The 24,779-nt window shown below is 37.8% G+C and overlaps 1 protein-coding gene across 2 annotated transcripts in view; it reads left to right on the top strand.

Annotated features, from left to right (window-relative positions):
* The window catches only part of LOC145503688 (uncharacterized), a 38,741-nt gene extending 14,206 nt beyond the window's left edge, over positions 1-24,535 (top strand). The window contains exons 3-4 of one of the 2 annotated variants that reach the window (XR_014051666.1): positions 20,309-20,363; positions 23,852-24,535. The gene's annotated coding sequence lies outside the window, so the exon portion shown is untranslated. Of the gene's footprint in view, positions 1-20,308; positions 20,364-23,851 lie in introns of those variants that run through there. The other variant, XR_014051664.1, reaches the window with a different exon arrangement.
* Positions 24,536-24,779: the final 244 nt, after the last annotated feature.

The raw sequence follows: 24,779 nt of genomic DNA, 5'->3' as shown, positions 1-24,779 counted from the left end.
CTCCTTAAACCCAGAATAACCCTACACAAGTAAAACCTTTGTGTTTGGCATAGAGTGGATCCTGAGGAGAAGAGGATGTTGAAAAAGACACGGAACAGTGGGCTCTTCTCACAAAGAAATTCTGTACTTTTAGTTTCTGTGCTTTTAGTGTCTCTGAAAGCTATTTACTGAGGGGAAGGAGGGTAGAAAATGTACCCTTTACAGGGGCTGTTTGAATCTCTAAATCTGCCTTCAGTTTCTAAGGTGAATGACCTGTGTAAATAAAATTAAAATTACCTCAGGTTTCTTTATGCAATGTTCTTCCCTCCTTTTTTTGCCCACAGTTGGCTTCCAGTTTGGGTTATGCTTGTAAGTAAAGCACCAGGTGTGTAGACAGTAAATAGTTTCAGAATGCTCTGGGGCTTTTTATACTCTTAGGTTCATCAATTCACAACACCTCAGTGGAAATCAATCTTCATTTGGAGAAACAAAATACATTTTTGATATTTTGATATTTGCTTTTTTTTCTTTTCAACATTAGTCCCATGGAACATTAGACTCTATCAGCATAGAATTCCCATATTTTCAACTATTGCAAAATTTCTAACTTTCTGCCTTGTCAGAATTTCTGATTCAATCTGTGTAAAACTGAATTTATCAGCCCTTTCTGGTTCCTCACTGAATTTATTCGTTTGTTGAAGAAAAAAATTGAGAGTTTTCTTCTAAGCACTGGGCTAGGTGCTAGGACTACAGTGGTGAAGAGACAGTAAGTCTCAGCCCTTATGGAGTTTCCATCATTCAAATAGTAGAGATCAGATTGTTGTTATTTAGTTTTTCAGTCGTGTCTGACTCTTTTTGCCACCCCATGGACTGTAGCCCACCAGGCTCATCTGTCCGTGGGATTTCCCAGGCAAGAATACTGGAGTGGGTTGCCGTTCTTACTCCAGGGGATCTTCCTGACACAGGGATTGAACCTACATCACTTTATGCCTCCTGCATTGGCAGGCAGGTTCTTTACCACTAGTGCCACCTCGGAAGCCCCCAGAGATCATATAGTAAACAATAAATATCTTGATTATGTGACTTTAATTGAGACAAGTGCTATGAAGGACATGCTCAGGTGCTACAAGTGAGTTTAACTGGAGGTGTTTGTTCTAATATGGGGAGTCAGGAAAGCTTCATTAGTGGAGACGTGTCCAAGGTGAGCTCTCAAGATGACTAAGTGTCCCCTGATGGGATACTGTGAATGTGTCCAGAGGAATCAGTATCTGTAGAAGGTGGTTGTGAGGAGGCATATGTTTCCTAAAGAAACTGAGCAAAAGATAGGGTTTCTGGCAGAGAATGAAGGGAGAGTGATGTAAAATTTAGTCTAGTGAAGAAGAGTTTAGAGCATGAAGGTCTTTGAACCATCTGGAAGACTTTAAATTTTGTTCTAAGAGTAATAAAAAGCCATAGAAAGATTTGAAGCAGGAGAATAACTTAATTTTTAAAAAGTAAAATAGACTAACTAGCTACTGTCAGGAGAATGGAAGTGAAATCTTGTAGTTAGGACTTATATTGCACACTTGCCTTGCACTTCTGGTAACAGAATCCCTCTGCTTGTGGAGAATCATTTCCCTGTGATTTGGGCAAAATTTGACTCTCCCTCATCCCCCATAACATGGGCTTCCCAGATGGCTCAGTGTCTGCCAATCTGTCTGCCAATGCAAGATATGCAATAGACTAGGGTTCTATCCCTGGGTCAGGAAGATCCTCTGGAGCAGGAACTGGCTACCCACTCCAGTATTCTTGCCTGGAGAATCCCATGGAAAGAGGAGCTTGGTGGGCTACAGTCCATGGGATTGCAAACAGCCAGACATGACTGAGCACAGCACCCTCCATTGCAGGTGTGGGCAAATAACCCATCTAAATGTAACTAATCAGAGTTTTTGTTCTCTTGGCCTGAGTGTTTGGTTCAGCAGTGGGCAGTGATCCAAGTCAGAGTAACCAGCATACTCCCTAGGACATCTGCTCAAACTCTCAGGAAAGAGATAATCCTTTTCTCTCTTGATTGTCAGCTGTAAGGGCCAGATCAGATCAGACCAGTTCAGTTCAGTCGCTCAGTTGTGTTCAACTCTTTGTGACCCCATGGACTGCAGCACGCCAGACTTCCCTGTCCATCACCAACTCGCAGAGCTTGCTCAAACTCATGTCCATTAAGTCAGTGATGCCACCCAACCATCTCATCCTCTGTCGTCCCCTTTTCCTCCCACCTTCAATCTTTCCCAGCATCAGGGTCTTTTCCAATGAGTCAGTTCTTCACATCAAGTGGCCAAAGTATTGGAGCTTCAGCTTCAGCATCAGTCTTTCCAAAGAATATTCAGGATTGATTTCCTTTAGGATTGACTGGTTTGATCTCCTTGCAGTCCAAGGGACTCTCAACAGTCTTCTCCAATACCACAGTTCAAAAGCATGAAGAGAAGTTAAAGGCAAAGCAGAAAAGGAAAGATATACCCACCAGCTCAGATCAGCAGGGAAAATATCAGTAATTTTTTCTATTATTTTAGGGGAACCCCCCCCTCCAAGACTGAAACCAACCTAGAGGGAAGTATAACCAAGTGCTGTAGAGAAAGACAGATTCCTGAAAAAATCAGACAAATCTCTAGATCCAGTCGTGAATAGTTTATTCCCTCTTGGTTATGTGATGCAATAAATATACTTCCTTTATAAAAGTAATCTAGTTTGGTTTTTTTTTTTTTTTAAATAAATTTATTTATTTTAGTTGGGGGCTAATTACTTTACAATATTGTAATAGTTTTTGCCATACATTGACATGAATCAGCCATGGGTTTACATGTGTTCCCCTTCCTGGACCCCCCACCCACCTCCCTCCCCATCCCATCCCTTTGAGTAGAATTTCTGTCTCTTGCAATCAGAGTCCAGACCAACATAGGAGGTTAGATTAGGTTAGATTAGGACATCTGCTCAAACTCTCAAGAAAGAGATAATCTTTTCTCTCTGGATTGTCAGCTGTAGGGGTCAGATCAGATCAGTTCAGTTCAGTTCAGTCGCTCAGTTGTGTTCAACTCTTTGTGACCCCATGGACTGTAGCACGCGAGGCTTCCCTATCCAGTACCAACTCCCAGAGTCTACTCAAACTCATGTCCATAGAGTTGGTGATGCCATCCAACCACCTCATCCTCTGTCGTCCCCTTCTCCTCCCACCTTCAATCTTTCCCAGCATCAGGGTCTTTTCAAGTGAGCCAGTTCTTTGCATCAGGTGGCCAAAGTATTAGAGCTTCAGCTTCAGTATCAGTCCTTCCAATGAATATTCAGAATTCATTTCCTTTAGGATGGACTGGTTGGATCTCCTTGCAGTCCAAGGGACTCTCAAGAGTCTTCTCCAACACCACAGTTCAAAAGCATCAGTTCTTCAGCACTCAGCTTTCTTCGTAGTCCAACTCTCACATCCATATATGACTACTGGAAAAACTATAGCTTTGACTAGACGGACCTTTGTTGGCAAAGTAATGTCTCTGCTTTTTAATATGCTGTCTAGGTTGGTCATAACTTTTGTTCCAAGGAGCAAGTGTCTTTTAATTTCATGGCTGCAATCACCATCAGCAGTGATTTTGGAGCCCAAGAAAATAAAGTCTGTCACTTTTTCCACTGTTTCCTGATCTATTTGCCATGGAGTGATGGGACCGGATGCCATGATCTTTGTTTTCTGAACGTTGAGTTTTAAGCCAACTTTTTCACTCTCCTCTTTCACTTTCATCAAGAGGCTCTTTAGTTCTTCTTCGCTTTCTGCTATAAGGGTGGTGTCATTTGCATATCTGAGGTTCTTGAAATTTCTCCCGGCCATCTTGATTCTAGCTTGTGCTTCATCCAGCCCGGCATTTCACATGATGTACTCTGCATATAAATTAAATAAGCAGGGTGATAAAATACAGCCTTGACGTACTCCTTGCCCAATTTGGAACCAGTGTGTTGTTCCATGTCCAGTTGTAACTGTTGCTTCTTCACCTGGATACAGATTTCTCAGGAGTCAGGTCTGGTGGTCTGGTATTCCCATCTCTTGAGGAATTTTCCAGTTTTTTGTGATCCACACAGTCAAAGGCTTTGGTGTAGTCAATAAAGCAAAAGTAGATGTTTTTCTGGAACTCTCTTGATTTTTCGATGATCCAACAGATGTTGGCAATTTGATCTCTGGTTCCTCTGCCTTTTCTAAATCTAGCTTGAACACCTGGAAGTTCACGGTTCATGTACTGTTGAAGCCTGACTTGGAGAATTTTGAGCATTGAGATTCAGTAGGTAGTAGTGATAAAGGTGAGAGATAGTGACTGGACCAGTGTGGTCATAATAGAGCTGGAGAGAAGCCAACACATTTGAAATCTGTTTAGGAGATGCAGTTGGAAGGATTGAGTAACTGATTAGATATGGGGGTCAAGCGAAAAGGGGAAGTGTCAAAAATATTGGCCACTTCTCTGCCTTGCACATCTGAGGATGCCATTCACAGAGATAGGAAACACCCAAGAAAGAATAGTTTTGGGCTAAAGGTGAAAGGAGGTCTTTAGTTCAATTTTGCTCATGTTGAGTTTAGAGTTCCTGAAAGTCACAGGTCTATTAACAGCACTATCATTCTGCTAATCACTGAGACTTTAAACTATTACCTTCTTTGACTTACGTCTCACTCTCATTTCTGAAACTCCAGAAAGACCTTAAGGTCTGCATTAAAAAAAAACAATTTTATTGAAGCATACTTTACCCCCAAAATTACATACACTGTATATGTACAGTACAATGAGTTGTGATAAATGCTCATGTCCATGTAACAATTGACACAATCAAGATACAGAACATTTCCAGCACCCCAAAATTTCCTCTGTTCTCTTTCCATATCTGTCACTTGTCCCCCTATTCCTTCATCCCAGGCAAACATCAATCTTCTCTTTATTGCTGTAGATTAAATTTACCTTTCCTAAAATCTTTCATGTAGATGAAACTATAGAGTGTGTACTCTTTTATGTCTGGATCTTCTTACTTAGCATAATGTTTTTTGAGATTCACCAGTTTTATTGTTGAATTATTCCACTGTATGGATATACCATAGATTTGTTAATTCACTCTCCTGTTAATGAATATTTGACTTGTTTCTAGTTTTGGGCTTTTAGAAATGAAGGTGCTATATATTTGCCATGAACAGGTCTCTGTGTCATGCAGTTTTTATTTTTCTTGGGTAAATACCTAAGTGTTAGGTTGCTTAGTCATATGGTAAGAATATGTTTGTTTAAAAGAGATAGCCACTGGTTTCCAAATGGCCGTACCTCCAGCAATGTATGAGAGATCCAATTGCTTGCACATTCTTGTCCATACTTGTTATTATTGTTCTTCTAATTTCATCTATCTTAGTGCGTGGTATTTCACTGTGGTTAAATTTGCATTCTCCTGATGATTAATGATGTTGAGTATTTTGCTCTTCTTTATTATTATTAAATGAAATGCTTATTTGCTCTTTGTAGACATACTTTGGAGGAGTGTCTGTTCAAATCCTTTATTTTTAAAAAACACCTTTTTATTTGAAATAATTATGGGCTCATAGGAAGTTGCAAAAATAGTACAATAATTCTGATGTGTACTTGTCTTAGTTTTCCAATGTTGACATGTTATATAGTTTATAACATAGTATCAACACTAGGAAATTTATATTGGTATTACTGTTAACAGACTTTATTCAGCTTTCATTTTTAATAAACCTACATTTATGTATGTGGATATGTGTGTGTCTGTGTGTGTGAGTGTGCATGCATGCATGTGTGCTCAGTCGAGTCTGACTCTTGAGTGTAACCAGCTAGGCTCCTCTGACTGGAATTTTCCATGCAAGAATACTGGAGTGGGCTGCCATTTCCTATACCAGGAGATCATACTGACACAGAGATAGAACCTACGTCTCTTGCATCTCTTGTATTGGCAGGCAGATTCTTTACCACTGCGCCACCTGGGAATCCCGTGTGTGTGTGTGTGTGTGGTGTATTCTATGCAGTTTTATCCTATGCAAAGATTTGTGCGATTGCTACAGTGATCAAGATACAGAACTATTCTATCACTGCAAAAAGACTCTCTCAAGCACACCCCATTACACACCCCATCCCATCCATTGTCCCTATCCTTTAGTACCAATGTTTGTTTTCTATGATTTTATCACTTTGAAAATATATAAAATCATATAGTATCCAACCTTTTAAGATTGGCTTTTTCACTCAGCATAATTCCCTTGATATTTACACACATTGTGTCTCTCAGTAGTTTGATCCTTTTATATTATATGTATAGTATTCCATAATATGATGGATGTATCAGAGTTTTAACATTTACTCATTGAAAAACATTTGGGCATTTGGGTTGTTCTAGTTTTTGGCTATTTGTAAAGCTGCTGTGAACATTTGTGTACAGATTTTTATGTAAACATGGGTTTTTATTTTAATTTTTGTATAAATGCCCAACAGTGCAGTTTCTGGGTTGTATGGTAAGTGCAGGCTTAATTTCAGAAGATGCCAGACTATTTTCCAGAATGGCAGTACCATTTTGTATTCCTGCCAGCAATGTACAGGAAATCCAGTTTCTCTGCATTTTTGCCAATATTTGATATTGTCATGTTTCTTTTCCTTTTTATTTCTTTCCTTCCTTCCTTCCCCCCCTCCAGGATTTTTTGTCTTTTTCTTTCATCTGGCTTAATAGATATATAGTGATATTGCCATATTTTTAATTGAGTTGTGTCTTGTTGACTTAAAAGTGTTCTTTATACACTTTGAATGTATGTCTTTTATGAGATATGTTTTTCAAACATTTTTTCCAGTTTGTGGTTTGTCTATTTACCTTCTTAATATCTTTTAAAGAGTAAAGGTCTTCAATTTTGACAAAGTCCAATTTATAAATTTTAATTCTTTTTTGATGATTTTTCCTGTCATATCTAAGAACTCTTTGCTTAACTCAGGGTCAAATGATAGTCTCCTATTTTTTTTTCCTTATACCTATATAGTCTTTGCTTTTATCTATATGCTTGTGATCCATTTTAAGTTTATTTTGATGCATACTATGAAGTAAGGATTGAGATCTGCATTTTTTTCTTGTGGATAGCAAGTCATTTCAATGCCATTCGTTAAAGAGATTATCCTTTCCATACATAATTACTCTGGAAACTTCGTCAAAAATTGACCATATATGTATAAGTCAATTTCTGGACTTTATATTTGGTTTCATTCATAAGTGTGTTTGTTCTTTTATTATTATTATTATTTTCTGTATGTTTATTCTGATGCAAACACTACACTGTCTTGATTTTTCTAGCTTTATAGTATGTCTTAAAACCATGTAGCATAAGCAACTTTGTTTTAATTTTCAAAATTGTCCCAGCCTATCTAGTTCCTTTGCATTTCTGTATAAATGAACTAGGATTTTGACTGAGATTGCATTAAATCTATCAATCAATTTGGGGAGGCTTGACACTTCAGTAATATCGTATCTTCCAAATCATGAACATGATATGTCTCTCTGTTTATTTAGGTCTTCTTTAAATTTTCTAAACAATATTATGTAGTTTTCATATCAGTCTTTCACAATATTTGTTGATTCCTAAATAGTTTATATTTCTTAATGCTACTGTACAGTAAATATTATTTAAAAATATTCAGTTCCAAATTGTTCATTGCTATTACATAGCAGTTGAGGTTTTACGTTTATTCTGTGACATTACTAAACTCCCTTACGAGTTCATAGTTTTGTTTTTTTTTAAGATTGTTAAAGATTTTCTACATAGGTGGTCATATGGTCAGAAAGAGACAGTTCTCTTTCCGTTTTGCTATCTGTAGACTTTTTGTTTCTTTTCTTTCCTGATTGTACAGGTGGGGACATTCAGTACAACGTTACATAGAAGTGGTGAGATCTGATGTCATTGCCTTTCTCCAGATATATCTGCTGAGTTCATATTGCTATTACTTTATTAAAAATTTTCATATTAATATTCATAAGGAATATTAACTAGTAATTTATTTGAATACTTTTGGTTTTTGGTTTCAGGGTAATGCTGACCTTATAAAATGAGTTGGGAAGTGCTCCCTCCTCCTCTGTTTTCTGAAGGACCTTAGGTAGGATTGATATTAATTCACCAGATCTGACATTTTCTTTCTGGGAAGGTTTTCAATTTTAAATTCAATTCCTTTATTAGAATTATACCTACTCAGATTTTCTGTTTCATTTTTGAGTCAGTTTTGGTAATAGGAGTCTTTCAAGGAATTTATCCATTTCGTATAACTTGTTTATTGTCAAAAGTTTTGTGTAATTTTCCTGTTACCTTTTCAATGTCTGTACCATCTGTAGTGAGTCTTCTGTTTTGTTTCTGATACAGTTAATTTCTGTGTTCTTTGTTACTTTCCTGATCAACTAAGCAAGAGGTTTGTAATTTTTTTCTTTTCAAATAATTGTATTTCCCCAATTTTTAGTCTCTATTTCATTGACTTTCCCTGTTGTTTATTTTCTTTTTCATCAGTTTGATTTTTCCTGTTGCTTCTTTCCTTTTTATTATGATTTTAATTGCTATACTTTTATTTGATTAATGAGATTGGAAATTAGAACATCACATTGGACCTTTCTTCTATAAATTTAAAGCTGTAGATTTCTCTCCAAGCACTGCATTGTTGACATCACACTATTTTAAAAACTTGAAGTATAATTCATATACACTGGAATTTACTCCTTTGAAGCATGTAAATCAGTAGTTTTTAGTAAATTCACAAGGTTGACCAGTCATCACCACAGTCTAATGCCAGAGTATTTCATTACTCTAAGAAGAATCCCCAAGCCTGTTAGTGGTCACTTTTATTTCCACCTTTCCTCTAGCAAACACTAATCAGTTGGACAGCATTTTGTTTACTATTCATCAATTGATGTACATGTTGATTGTATCCTCTGATTGTATCTTGACTTTTATCAATAATGCTTCCATGAACATTCATGTACAAGTTTTTGTTTGAACATATGTTTTCAGTGCTCCTGAGTATATATCCAGGAGTGGAATTGCTGAGTCATATGATAGCTCTATATTTAGCATTTTGAAGAACTACCAAACTGCTTTCCACAGTGCCGGCACAATTTTGCATTTCCATCCCCCTCACTTTATCTATATTTGCTCTAATATAAGTTATTTACATTTTTTATTATAGCCATCCTAGTGTGTATGAAGTGATATCACATTGTGGTTTAGATTTTCATTTCCCTAATGACTAATGATATTGGGTATCTTTTCTCTTACTCAAGGGGTGGTCAGCCTTTTTGTTTAATTCAGGCTTTCAATTGATTGGGTAAGGCCCACCCACATTGGGGAGGACAATTTGCTTTACTCAGTCTACTGATATAAATGTTAATCTCATCCAAATACACTCTCATGCAAATACCCAGAATAATGTTTGGCCACATATCTGGGCACCCTGTTACTCAGTCAAGGTGACACATAAAATTAGTCATCACACTCACCTTCAAGACTGGAGGGATTAAGCTCCACCTCCTGGCTGGGAGAGTTTCTACAGATTTTTGACATTCTTCTATAAGGGAGATTTGTCACTTTTCCCCATCAAGTGAGTCTTTGTTCCTCACAACCAACCAAATGGGCCCTAATACCAGAAGGCCTAAAAGCCATGAAGGAGATAAATATTCCTTTGGTGTGATATTTTAGATTAAATTTAAATCATAGAAATGAAAAAATCCATATCCTTTCCTCATATTTCATAGAATTCATTGTCTTTCTGGTGGCATTTGGTGAAGCAGACCTCCCACAATGGTATGTTCCTCACAGTTTATCATGTTTACTGAGTAGCTATTATGTTCCAAGGATGATGCTTGGCCTGAAACTATGTCCCTGATAGCTCAGTGGTAAAGAATTCTCCTGCAATGCAGGAGACCCATGTTTGATCCCTGGGTCAGGAAGATACCCTCAAATAGGAAATGGCAACTCATTCCAGTATTCTTGCCTGGGAAATCCCATGGACAAAGAAGCCTGTTGGGGTACAGTCCAAAGTGTTGCAATGAGTCAGACACGACTGAGTGCAGAATAGCACATGATGACCAGAAGTCCCGAATTCAAAGAATTATAATCCAATGGGTCAAACAGAGGTGTAGAGTTAGAAGATTTGGGTTGAGTCCTGCTTATCACTTATTCTGACCTTAGGCAGGTTAATTAAAAAAAATTTTTTGGCTGCACAGTGCAGCTTGCAGTAGCTTAGCTCCCAGACCAGGGATCAAACCTATGCCCTCTGCACTGGAAGGGTGGAGTCTTAATCACTAGACCACCCCAGAAGTCCCCAAAATTCTTTGAATGTCAACTTCCTCATTTGTCAAAAGAATATGATGATAGTAATAATAATGATAATAATAATAATAGTGATAATAAGAATACATTGTTCACAGGGTACTAGTAACTAAATAAAATGGTATTTGTGAAGGAAAAGGTAGTTTTTAGATCCCTGCACAAATACTATTGTTCTCAGTAGCAACAGTAGGCAAGATAGGCAAGAATAGATGTCATTATCTCCAACTTCCGTGACTTTAACGTAGTGATTAAGTATCTTGTGCAGAATCACACAGCCAGTTCTGTGTGCTGCTCACTTCAGAACACAGGTCTTTGCATTCTGTTGTTTCCATCCCACTGCACTGCAAGAACCTGATGCATTCCTGTTTCCAAGGGCAGCCTGTCGGTTTTTTAAATTTTGGAACACATAAAAAGGCGTAATATGAGATTCAAAAAAAAAACCTTCTGGTTTGCATTTATCTTGGCAGCTTGAAGAAAACATATTTTTCTGGGCATGTTTAGAAATGGATGATAGTTTTTGATTCTTATCCATATCCTCCAGGCTTTCTTTGGGACACAAAGATTATCTTTGGGGTTCAGGAAGACATAATGTCATTTTATTTTTCAAATCCTCAGGGTGTTAGGAGTTTTGAGGCTTATTTTTCCATACTGCCCTTTCATTGTAGCTATTATTTTTTAATCTAATATTCATAATTCATTTTGTTGAAGAAGAGATTTCATTTTATGCCAATAAATATGTATGACTATTGGAAGAGGAAAAAAAATGCCTGAGCTGTTAATGCTGGCAAGAATTATAGGGTACAGTATAGTGAAATAGAATGTGGGGATTATATCACTGGGCTCCTCTGTAAAAACTACATGATTGAGAAGAAAATGGGAATCATCTTCTGCTGAAATTAATTAAGGAAATATCTTCAAAAGCATATTGGAAAAAGATAGTTAAAAGGACACAGTTTATTTTACTTGTAAAATCATAATCCTTTATGGAAGATCTGGGTAAATAGACTTCAAAGTTTTGGCTTTGTTCAAGATTCCTTGACACGTTGGGTGGCTTGAAAAAATAAATTCACTGTCTGGAAATTAGATTAATCACAGTTCATAACATTCTACTTGGTAGTTGGGAGCTAATTATATTAATGACCAGTGCTTACAATAAGATTACTATGTGCCAGACTATATGCTAAGCATTTAACTAGCTATTAACTCACTTAATCCTCTCCATACTTTGGGAAGTAAGTATAATTATTGTTTCTATTTTATAGATATGAAGAAAATGTTCAGTGTATTATAATCATCTGTTTACATACTGATCTTTTCTTCTGGACATGAATTTATGAGGGTAGGGCTTGAATCCTCATTATTCATCTCCCATGCTTAGCATAGATTCTGGTTCATAGGCAGTCAATAAATGCGATCTAATCTATGCTTCAGGAACCCACTGTCTGTATGATGAATTGAAGTTCACTGTTTAGGCAAAATCAAATAAGGATTTATTTGTGTATGAAGAAAGGAGAAAAAGAAATGTAAAAAGATATGAAAAGATAAATAGTAACTGATAAAAGATTTTAAGTAAGGCAGAATTGTAAGTTGGGCTTCCTGGCTCAGTGGTAAAGAATCTGCCTGCCAATGCAAGAAACATGGGTTGAATCCCTGGGTCAAGAAGATCCCCTGGAGAAGGAAATGGCAACCCACACCAGTATTCTCACCTGGAGAATCCCACGGACGGAGGAGCCTGGTGGGCTACAGTCCATAGTGTCTCAAAGAGTCAGACACAACTAAAGTGACTTAGCACACATGAACACAAAAGAGCTGTTTAAAACTATCTTAATGGGTCACAGGACATGTACAGTCTCACTTCGTTTTATTGTGCTTTACCTTAGTGCACTTTGCAGATACGTATTTTTTTACAAATTGAAAATTGAATGTTTGTAGCAGCAGCAGCAGCAGCAGCAGCAACCCTACATTGATCAACTTCAACAGCACCATTTTTTTCCCAACAGCATCTGCTCACTTTGTGTCTCTGTGACACATTTTGGTAATTCTAGCAATATTTTAAGCTTTTCATTATCATTATATTTGTTATGGTGATCTGTGATCCGTGCTCTTTGATGTTACTATTGTAACTGTTTTGGGGCACCACAAACTGTGCCTATATCAGATGATGAACTTGATAAATGTGTGTGTGCTGACTGCTCCACAGACAGGCCGTTCCCCCATCTCTCTCCCTCTCCTGGGGGCTTTCCTATCCCCTGACATACAACAGTATCAAAGTGAGGCCAATTAATAATTGTACAGCGTCCTCTAAGTGTTCAAGTGAAAGACAGAGTTACAGATCTCTCACTTTAAATCAAAAGCTAGAAATGACTAAGCTTAGTGAAGAAGGCATATTGAAAATCTGAAAAGATAGGCTAAAAACTAGGCTTCTTGTACCAGTTAGCCAAGTTGTGAATGCAAAGGAAAAGTTCCTGAAGGAAACTGAAAGTGCTACTTCAGTGAACGCATGAATGATAAAAAAAAAAAAAAAAAAAAAAGGCAGCATAGCCTTATTGCTGATGTGGAGAAAGTTGTAGTGGTCTGGATAGAAGATCAAACCAACCACAGCATTCCCTTAAGCCAAAGCCTGATTCAGAGCAAGGCCCTAACTTGCTTCATTTCTGTGAAGGTTAAGAGAAGTGAGGAAGTTGCAGAATAAAAATTGAAAGCTAGCAGAGTTTGGTTCATGAGGCTTAAAGAAAGAACCAGTGCAAGGTGAAGCAGTAGGTACTGATAAAGAAACTGCAGCAAATTATCCAGAAGATCTACCCAAGATAATTAATGAAGGTGGCTACATTAAACAGATTTTCAATATAGATGAAAAAGCCTTATATTGGAAGAAGATGCCATCTATGACTTTCGTAGCTAGATAGGAGAAGTCAATGCGTGGCTTCAAAGCTTCAAAGGACAGGCTGATCCTCTTGTTAGGCTGAAGTGGCTGGTGACTTTAAGTTGAAGCCAATGCTCATTTAAGATCCTGAAGAGGCCCTTCACAATTATGCTAAATCTACTCTGCCGGTGCTCTGTCAGTGCAACAACAAAGCCTGGATGACAACACATCTGTTGACAGCATGGTTTACTGAGTATTTTCAACCCACTGTTGAGACCTACTGCCCAGAAAATAAAGATCCCTTTCAATATATTACTGCTTATTGACAAACAACTGGTCATCCAAGAGCTATGATGGAGATGTACGAGATTCATGTTTTCATGCCTGCTACACAACATCCATTTTAGGGCCCTTGGAACAAGGAGTAATTTTGCCTTTCAAGTCTTATGATTTGAGAAATACCTTTTGTAAGGTTATTGTTGCCATCGATAGTGATTCCTCTGATAGACCCGGGCAAAGTAAATTGAAAACCTTCTGGAAAGGATTCATCATTCCAAGTATCATTAAGAACATATATGATTCATGGAAAGAGGTCAAAATATCAACATTTACAGGAGTTTGGAAGTTGATTCCAACATTCATGGATGACTTTGAGGGGTTCAAGATTTCAGTGGAGGGAATAACTGCAGATGTGGAAAAACCAAGAGAAATAAAATTAGAAGTGGAGCCTGAAGATGTGACTGAATTGCTGCAATGTCATGACCAAACATGGCTTCCCAAGTGACGCTAGTGGTAAAGAACCTGCCTGCCAATGCAGGAGACTCGAGAGGCGTGGGTTTGATCCCTGGGTCGGGAAGATACCTGGAGAAGGAAATGTCAACCCACTCCAGTATTCTTACCTGGGAAATCCTATGGACAGAGGAGCCTGGGGGCTACAGTCCTTGGGGTTGCAAAGAGTTGGACACGACTGAGCATACACACAGATGACCAAACATGAACGAATGAAGAGTTGCTTCTCACAGATAAGCAAAGGAAGTGGCTTCTTGAGATGGACCCTGCTCCAGGTGAAGATGCTCTGATGATTGTTAAAATGTCAACAAATGAATTAGATTAGTACATAAATTTAGTTGCTAAAGTAGTGGCAGAGTTTGAGAGAATTGACTCCAATTCTGAAAGAAGCTCTACAGTGGGTAAGATGCTATTACATAGCATGGCAAGTTACAGAGAAATCATTTATACCAGGAAGAGTGAATCAATTCAAGCATTGTTGTTTTATTTTAAGAAATTGTCACAGCCACCCAAACTTTCAGCAACCACCACTCTGATTAGTCAACCACTCTCAACACTGAGGCAAGACTCTCCGTCAGCAGAAATATTATAACTCACTGAAGGCTCAAACGATGGTTAGCATTTTTAAGTAATTAAGTATTTTTAAAATTGTTATGCACATTTTTTTAGACATAATGTTATAATACAATTAACAGACTACAGTAAAAGCACAAGTAATTTTTATATGCACTGGGAAACCAAAAATTTTGTGTGACTTACTTTACTGTGATATTTGTTTTCTTATGGTGGTCTAGAACTTTAAACTGAAATATCTCCAAGGTATTCCTGTATATTAATTAATAAAAATTTCATTGACTATTAAAACTTTAAGCAGTGATTTTTAAGAAGAAATATGGTCATCAGTAAGAGGATGATATAAGCTTCATAAAGGTGTTCTTGGACTGCATCCTGATAGAATCTTAGTCTGCTCCCATGGCAGGCATCAGTGATCAATAACAGAACTCTTCCTTCATGAGCCTGACCTTTGCTAAGTAATCCTCAACTCAGTGCTCCTACTTCCCACAAAGAGTAGATTAGAATAGGCACACAAGTTGAAAACTATTTGCCATTCCAGATTTATTGTACGGTACTTCTGAAGCTCAGATTTAGAAGAGAGATCATTTTGAATGCCGTTGATAAAAAAAATGGCATAATGTATGTCATGTGATATTTTTGGAAATATTAGTAAATGTATTTTATTGCAAATGTATTTTTTTATATACTTCTGCAGCAACTTTTTAGGGGGTATAATTTCAACTTTCAGAAAAGTTGCAAAAATGATACAAAGAATTGCTTTACACCTTTAATGTAGATTCACCAGTTGTGTATATTTTTCTCCATTTGCTCTATCATTCTACCTATCCATTATCTCTGCCTGTCAATCTATATACAGAGAGATTTTTCTGAGCCAGTTGAGAGAATGTTGTAGCCATCATGCTCCTCTGCTCTTTTACTTAGAGTATTATTGTCACTAATTTAAAAAATACCTATGGTAACATTGACTTCCTGTCTCTTTTGGTGTACAGTTCTATGTTTTAGTACATGTAACCAAGCCATGGTCAGGATACTAAACGGCTCCATTACCACAAAGCCTTTCTCATGCTGCCCCATCCCTACCCCTAAACCCTGGCAACCACAGATCTGTAATCCTTTGGTACAGTTTTGTCTTTTCCATGAAGTCATATAAATGCAATTATGCAAATGTAACCTTTTGAGATGGGCTTATTTCACTTAGCACATTTTGAGATTTATTCACGTTGTATGTAACAGTCATTTGTCCTTTTATATTTTCTGAGTATTGCAATATATGGAAGTACTATAGCTTAGCCATTCTCACATTTATGCATTTGGGGTGATTCTGTTTTTGGCAATCATGAATAGACTTGTGATAAACATTCATGTACAGGTTTTTAAGCAATAAGTTTGAATTTTCTCTACTGTAAATATCTAGGTGTGAGTGAAGTTACTGGGTCATATGGTTGGTGTATATTTAAATTAATAAGAAACTACCAAACTATTTTCTAAGCACTTCCCTGATAGCTCAGCTGGTAAAGAATCCACCTGCAATGTGGGAGATCTGGGTTCGATCCATGGGTTGGGAAGATCCCCTGGAGAAGGGAAAGGCTACCCACTCCAGTATTCTGTTCTGGAGAATTCCATGGACTGTATGGGGTCGCAAAGAGTTGGACATGACTGACTTTCACTTTCACTTTCAAACTATCTTCTAAGACAACTTTAATTTTTTGTATAACTACTAGAAATGTATGCAAAGTTCAATTGTTATGCATCCTTGTTAGCACCTAATTTTGTCAGTTTTTTTTTTTTTAGTTTTAACTATTTAATAGGTGTGTGATTGTATGACATTGTGGTTTTAATTTACACTACAGGCTAGTGATGATAAGCATCTTTTCATGTGTTTATTTGCCACCTGTATACTCATCTTTGATAAAATATTCAGATCTTTCACTCATTTTTAAATTGGGTAGTTTATTTTATTATTGCTGATTTTGAGAGTTTTTTCAATATTCAATCCTTTGTTGAATATCTGATCTGCAAATATTTTGTACTACCTTAAGTTATTAACTTTGATGAAGTCCAGCTTATTTTTTCTCTTCTGGATTGTGCTTTTGGTGTCATATTTAAGAACTCTTTGCCTAATGCAAGTTATGAAGGTTTCTTCTAAAAGTTTTGGGTTTTAACTCTGGAAATTTTCTACAAGTTGCAAGGCTTAGATTGATAATTATATATATGTGAGTGTCTGTATTTTTCAATCTGGATGCTGATTGTTACAAAACCATTTATTGAAAAGACTGTCCTTTCTCCAATGAATTACCTTTACACTTTTGCCCATATTCGTGTGGTCTACTTTTGAGGTTTTTATTCTCTTACATTGATCTCTGTGTTTTGCTTTGCAATACCATATTGCCTTTTTATTCTGTATGCTTTACACTGTACACTGTATACTTTATAATACTGTAGCTCTGTGCATACATGCCAAGTCACTTCAGTCGTCCCTGACTCTTTGCGATCCCATGGACCGTGACCCACCAGGGTCCTCTGTCCGTAGGATTTTCCAGGCAGGTATACTGGGGTGGGTTTCCTTGCCCTCCTCCAAGGAATCCTCCCCACCCAGGGATCGAAGCCCTGTCTTGTAAGTCTCCTGCATCGCCATGCGGGTTCTTTGTCACTGGTGCCACCTGGGAAGCCCTGTAGCTTTAAAACTGGGCAGTATGAATCCTCTAACTTTATTCATTTAAAAATTGTTCTAGGTATTCAAGTTCCTTTGATTTTCCATATAAATTTTAGACTCAGCTTGTCTATCACTACAAAAAATCTTGCTGGAATTTAATTGGGATTACATTAAATCTATAGGTAAATTGAGGAGAATTGGCATGTGAAACTGATTCTTTCAATCTATCATCATATTGATAGAATGTGTCTCCGCTTAACTAGGTCTTTTCTGATTTATAAGCATTCTTACTTTTATTATTTTTCTTCTATCTGGAAAACTTTAATTGGCACTTTTTTAGAGCAAGTCTGCTGATGATATCTTTTCTCAGTCATTTTTTCATCTGAGAATATCTTTATTTTAGCTACATTCCTGAAAGATATTTTAACTGGATATAGAACTATGGGTTGAAAGCTATTTTCTTTCAGCATTTTAAAAATGTTTCACTGCCTCCTGACTCTCATGGTTTTTAATGAGAAACATGAAGTCATTCAGGGTTTCCCTGGTGGCTCAGATGGTAAAAAATGTGCCTGCAATATGGGAAACCTGGGTTCCATCCCTGGGTCAGGAAGATCCCCTGGAGAAGGAAATGGCTAGCTACACCAGTATTCTTGCCTGGAAAGTCCCATGGAGAGAGGAGCCTGACAAGATACAGTCCATGGGGTTGGATGCGGCTGAACGACTAACCAAAACGATGACGATGAAGTCATTTGGATCAAAATTATGACCACCTATATATCAGCTATTATTTTCTCTGGCTGCTTTCAAGATACTTTGTCTTTTGTTTTCAGCCTTTTGGGTTGTGTCTGATATTATCTAGATATGAATATTTTTGAGTTTTTTTTCTGTTTTAGTTTCACCTATTGTCCCATAGGTTCTTTAAGCTCTGCTTTACACAAAAAACACTTAAAATCCCTATCTTTCAGATTGGATAATTTTTACTGATATCTTGAAGTTCATTAGTGAGCCCATCTAGTAAGTTTTTATTTCAGTCATTGTATGTTTCCAGTTCCAACCTTTTCTTTTGGTTCTTTTTTATACCTTTTGTTTCTCTCTTGAGACTTTCTATTTTTCATTTGTTTCAAGGGTTTTTACATTTACTTATTAAAGAATGATTTTAATATTGCTTTTAAAATCTTGGTTTAATTTCAACATCTGTGTTCTTGGCTACTGATTGCCTTTTCCCTTGAGAAACGTCAAGATTTTCTCAGTTTTTTATATGCTGAATAATTCTGGATTTGATCCTGGACATTTTGAATAGTATGTAATGGGATTTTAGGTCTTGTTTAAATCCTATAGAGAATGTTTGAAGTTCATTTGTGTAGTAGGCAATTAAACAGTTTAGGTTTACCTTGCAAGTCCTTACCCTGACTCTTTTGGGCTGTGATTCCAACATCAGTTCAGTTTTCAAAATTTTTGCTGTGCTACTTGGGTCTGTCTCCTGTGTGTAGGGCTTCCCTAGCAGCTTAACTGGTAAAGAACCCTCCTCCCACTTCGGGAGACACAACAGACATGAGTTCAGTCCCTGGGTTAGGAAGATCCCTTGGAGGAGGAAATGGGTACCCACTCAAATATTCTTGCCTGGAAAATTCCTTGGACAGAAGAGCCTGGCTGGCTACAGTCCATGGGGTCGCAAAGAGTTGGACACAACTCTGTGCCCACGCACACAATCTGTGTGTCACACTCAGTGACCAGTCTGGGACTTAGGCAGTGACCCATCTTGTTCATCAGTCCTCAATGCTGTTTAGGGTCGGGCCCATGTATGCACAACTCAGAGATGAGCCCAGGAGTTCATACATAGTTTTAAGGCATGGCTTTCTGAAACTTCCTTCTCTCTATGCCTTCCCCCCAGGGAAATCTTTCCTGCTCTTAGGCACCCCTTTCCTGGTCTTCTGACTAGAAAGTCATGGCTTTAGTTTCCCTGATGTGTTGTGCACTGCCCACAACTGTGTCTGCTACTGGGACCTCGTAGTGAGAGATCAGGGAGAAAAGAGCAACAGGGATTTCTCTCACACTCTTGAATCCATGGTTTCTTTGCTCAGAGAGAAGAGTTTCCTCTCTCTAAGTTTTAGTCATTTGTTCTGCTATTGTTGCCTCTGTGTCATGGTAGGATTAAATAGGGACCGGGACAAGAGAGGGAATGAAAAACCCAGGGGATTTCCCTCAATCTTTCTGACCCAAAAGAAGCCATTCTTATTCTCTTCTTGGACAAGAAAGGGAGGACTTTTGGAGCACTTTCCATCTGCTCCAGTATATACTTGTGGATTTTAGGTTGTCTTTGAATTCAGCCTGGGAGAAACTAGATTTCAGAGAACTACCCCCAGTTTAGTAGTTCTCAGATATTTGTTTGTCTTTCCCAGTCTACCTGTTGCCATTGACTTTTCAAAGTCCTCCATACACCCTCTTTAAGGGACTTAATTGCATTCGGTGGGAGAGACGGAGTGGGATATGCTGTCTCCATTTCATTTGGAACTCAGAGAGTTCTTTGATTTTAAGTACTTCTTAAGTACTTTAATGTTGTATTTCTTTTTCTTTCTTATTTATTTATTTATTTTTGCTGTGCCATGTGGCTTGTGGGTTTTTAGTTCCCTGACCAGGGATCAAACACAGGCACTCAGCAGTAGAAGCACAGAGTTCTTACCACTGGACCACAAGTGAATTCCCTCAGTGTAGTATTTCTTAAGATGAAGGACTTTGTCTTATATGACTACCTTTTAATAATCAAAATCAATAAACATTTTTATAATACTATTATCTAACCCATAGTCCATATTCAAATTTTATCAGTTGCCCTAATGATTGTAGTTTATAGTTTTTCTTTTAGTTTTTCTTTTCCCTGACTAAAGAACATGCATTATATTTCGTCATCATGTTTATTTATTTTCCTTTAATCTAGCACAGTTCTTTAGCCTTCCTCTGTCTTTTGTGGCCTTGATATTTTAAAGAATACAGACAGGTTATTTTATGGGATATCTTTGTGTTTGATGTTTCCTAATGATTAGGTTCAGGTTATGTATTGTTGGCAGAAACATGACATGAGATATTGTGTTCTTCTTAACATGCATTACAGGAGATACATGATGTCTCTGTGGACCATTGTTGGGCTGTTATCTTTGATCACTCAGGTAAGATGTTGCTTAACAGTTTTCTCTAAAGTTAGTATTTTGTGAGTGTCTTTAGGGACTGGATTCCATTATGAATATGATTAAAAGGCTATAAGGAAAACTCTAGACTAGTGCTATCCTACAGAACTATCTGTGATAGTGGAATGTTCAACTCTGCACTGTCCAATATGGTAGCCATTTGAAATGTGGCTAGTGCAACTGAGAACATTTAAGGAGTATAGTTTGAAGTTGAAAGTTTCCAGAGAAACTACCATTCCCTAAAGAGTTTTTTCATACCTTGATTTCCTAAAATGCCCTGAGAAAAAATTCCATGGTCAAATAAATTAAAAATCGATCTACAGAACATGCTTAGGGAAACAGAGTACAGTATGGCAGCATAGAGTATTTTTTCATTTGTCCTAGAACTAAGTGTGGGGGATATTGTCAGCTAATTATTTTGCAGATCCTCCCAAAACTTAACTGGCTTTTATAAATTACTTGGTGAACAGAATAGCCAAGTCAGTGGCAGTGATGAGATTTACACCTGACTCCAGAAGTTGAGGTCTATCTAGTACATCAGAAATGGTAATGGAGAAAATGATATTGACATTTAGGTTGCCTCATTAGACTTTGTCTAAGGGTGATGAAAGCAAGTCTTCAAAGACTTATTTCTAGTGCTTGGATTTCATTTTCACAGTGCAAACCCAGGAAATGTTTAGCATTCTCAATATGAGGTCATCCCAGTCTTTCTAAGGGAACTAATATTAATATTAATGGCCCCTGTCGATGCGCAGCATAGCTACTCAGAGTGTGTTTCTTTCTATTTAAATAAATGAAATCTCAGAACAGAGTAGTAGGCTGATGCCTTAGTGAAAGTCATTCAGAGCCTCACAGCAAATATTCTCATGCAAATCTAGTCAGCACAAAAGGCTCTAAGTGTCTCTCAAAATCATACAGGTAATGAGTTACTGAAGGGAACATAGGATGATTGGAAAGTATGAGTCAAGGAGGCTTGGAACCCAGAAAAAGGAGAACAATTTGCAGAGACAAAGGACTCTTAAGTCAGAGACTAGAGCCAGCAGTTGGCTGGTTTGAATTAGAGGGGAGTGAACTTTGTGCCTTGTCTTCTTTCTCTTCCTTCAGCTCAAGTTCCTTTGGGAAACTCTTCGCTGAGCCTGGGTGGGTTGGAGAAATTTCATTCCTGTGACTGAAACTGTTGTTTTGACTGGCTCACTCTAGCAGCTGAGAGCTGTAGTTTGAAGAATTCTCAAGCAAAGGGATTGTGTCTAGTTGATGAGCTCAGAATTCAGATAAGATCTCGAAAGTGGTACCAGAGTCATTAGTGTTGTCTGAAGCCATAATTCTTGAAGGTAATTGGGTTTAAAAGCAGAAGTATTTCGGAGATTGACTTCCTCCTCAATAAAAGTAGATTTTGCTTTCGTTTTGGGTACACAGTGGAAGTTGTGACCCAGAAATGCCCCTCTAAGACATTACAGATGGCTATTTTCATGTGCTGTTTGGCAGGTGTTCAGGAAAACCACAGGGGAAAGTTGGCTTTGAAATGGCTATGCTTTAAGGTATATGGTGTGATACTTTGTAAAGATTCATTTTCTTGCCAAATATAACATTCAGTTACCAACTGGAAGTGTAAAAGTTCATATTTTCATGAAAATCTTAGCAATGAGTTTAACAGGGCTGCTTAATTAGGTTTCACTTTTTCCATTCTTCAGTATCTACTTACTTGACCGCTAGAGGGCATTGTTGGCAGTGATATCAAGAGAAAGTAAAACAAAGAATTTTGTCTATTTTTTCCTGAGTTTTTTTTTTTTTTTCCATTTTCATCTCAGCAGTAAATAATAATGTACATACAAAGGATATTTTATTTGCTATTTTTCTTCTATTTTGCACCCAAGATACTTAACTTCTAGCCTTTTGGTGGGTTAATTTAATAAAAAATAAATTGTAAAATTTTTTAAGGTTTTTAAAAAATTCTAAAAATGTATCTGTCATTTTTTTTCTCCTCCAATGTTATGTATTCTTGCAGATCTTCTTTTGGAATATTATTATGCAGTTAGGGACTCATCATTATGCCAAACAGTGCAACAATTCCATTCTCCATATCATACTTTTCCTGATATTTTTCCGAAAATCAGGGCTTATTTATAACAGGCAAAGTCTCTTCTACACACTCACTGATGAGGGGCTATCAAAATCTAAAAATGGTAAGAGACGTTCTTTCCATTTTAGGACAACTGTATTATTCATCAGAAATTCTTAATGTGCAAAGTCTGCCTCTAGAATTCATTTTATTAGACAAGAACCTTTAGTTGCACTGGAGAAAGAAATGGCAGCCCACTCCAGTATTCTTGCCTGGAGAATCCTAGGGACGGCAGAGCCTGGTGAACTACCGTCTATGGGGTCGCACAGAGTCGGACACGACTGAAGCGACTTAGCATAGCATAGCAATGGAAACCAAATCAGGCAGACTTATGCAAAAAGGGAGCGGTAATTTATTGTCAGGAAACAGAGATGTCCCATGGACTGTGGCCAACACAAGAACTGGAAACTAGACATCAGGACACTCTCAGTCTCTTGCGTTTGCTGTTCTCTATGTCATTACTTCATTCTGCCCTCTGTATATATGTATTCTCCACTTCTCGCATCTCCATGGCCAAGTATGAAAACAGAGTGAGTAAAAATGACAGAAGGTCTTTTGTTACCCAAGAAGGAGTGGTCCTGGCCCTAGCATTCTGGCTCCCTCTGGATGGTGCATTATTGAATGATGTGGTGATGAGTGGATCCCATGGTCTTGGGTTTACTCCCACATCTTCTTCATGGTGAAGTAGGTCTCCTGGTTGGATGCTTTATATGGGTGTCCAAGCCTATGGTTGAGGCGCTGCACAGGCCCCTGGGCATGATGCTGGCTTAGACTCTGGAATTTGTGTCTATCCCTGTGAGGATGAATGGCTGGCCTTTCCAGGATGGAGGGGCTCCATATAGTCAGCTTGCTGCTAAGTGGCTGGTTAACTTCCTTGAGCAATGACACCATATTGGGGGCTCAGTGTTGATCTCTGTTGCTGACAAGTTGGACATTCAAAGGCAGCAGTAGCTGGATTGGCCTTGGTAAGTGGGGTTCATGCTCTTGGGCTTACATATAACTTCTGTTCATGCTCTTGGGCAAACACCGTGTGCGCTCTGTTTGTGTGTCTATTCTGCTTCCTCTGTGTGACTGATGACAGAGACTGGCTAATGTCAAGTGACTATTCATTTTGTCTTCTTGGTTGTTCAGAGCTTTTCTGTAGTAGATGCTTTCTGGTCTGTATCCACATGTAATATACAAGTCTTCACCCTTTATGCTGTCACCTATTTGTCTATCCACAGGCCTCCTAGTCTCTTATAAATAAATATTTACATCCTCACTTTGAATCACTTCTCCTTCTATCCAAATGACCAGTTGTACGTGTACCAGTCTACCATTGAGAAGAGTTTCCTCTCTGTTGTCTTTCCAGATCTAGAACGGAGTTGCTGAAGTTTTAGTTTGCATTAGAATTAGCTGAACAGCTGTTCAAAACATAGATTGCTGGGGACTTCCCTAGTGGTACAGCTGCCTGCCAATGCAGGGTACACGGGCTCAATCCCTGGTCTGGGAAAATTCCATGCCATGGAGCACCTAAGCCTGTTCTAGAGCCCGAGAACCACAACTAGTGAAACCTGTGTGCCCAGAGCCTGTGCTCTGCAACAAGAGACACCACCATAATGAGAAGCCTGTGCACTGCAGTGAAGATTAGCCCCGGCTTGTTGCAACAAGAGAAAGCCCTCACGCATCTGTGAAGACCCAGCACAACCAAAAATAAATAAGTAAAATAAATAATTAAAAAAAAAACCACATAGATTGTTGGACTCAACCCCCAAATTTCTGATTAAGTAGGCCTGGAATAGGAACCAGGACTGTATTTCTAACAAGCTTCTAGGTGGTGCTGATGCTTCTGGTCTGGGGACTGTACTTTGAAAACCACTGCTCCAGAGATTATAAAATGCATTCTACACTTCTTAGAGTCTGTAAGTCGTATTTTACCACTTCACGAACAATATAAAAAGCTTATATCATGAAAAGTGCCCTACTTATGATTACTCTTTTTGCTTTTATTGTCATGTATTTTACTCCTACCTATGTTATAAATTCTATTACATGTTATTGTTTTTATTGTTTTTGTTGTTTTTAATAGTCACTAGTCTTCTAAACAGTTTTGAAGGGCTTAGTCTTTTGCATTTATCCTAGATTTATTCTCTCTGGAGCTCTTCATTCTTTTTAAAACTTTCATGCTTCGATTTGGGATCATTTCCTTTCATCTTGAAGAACTTCTTTTAGGATTTTTTCTATTGCAGATCTGCTTGTGAAAATTTTCCTCAGCTTTGGTTTGTTTGAAAATACCGTTA

This window comes from Giraffa tippelskirchi, chromosome 4 (genome assembly GCF_054371585.1).
Source record: "Giraffa tippelskirchi isolate mGirTip1 chromosome 4, T2T-mGirTip1v1.2.pri, whole genome shotgun sequence".
NCBI classification, from domain to species: domain Eukaryota; kingdom Metazoa; phylum Chordata; class Mammalia; order Artiodactyla; family Giraffidae; genus Giraffa; species Giraffa tippelskirchi.
The sequence above is the reverse complement of the archived record's forward strand: the minus strand, read 5'-3'. Positions and strand labels throughout refer to the sequence as shown.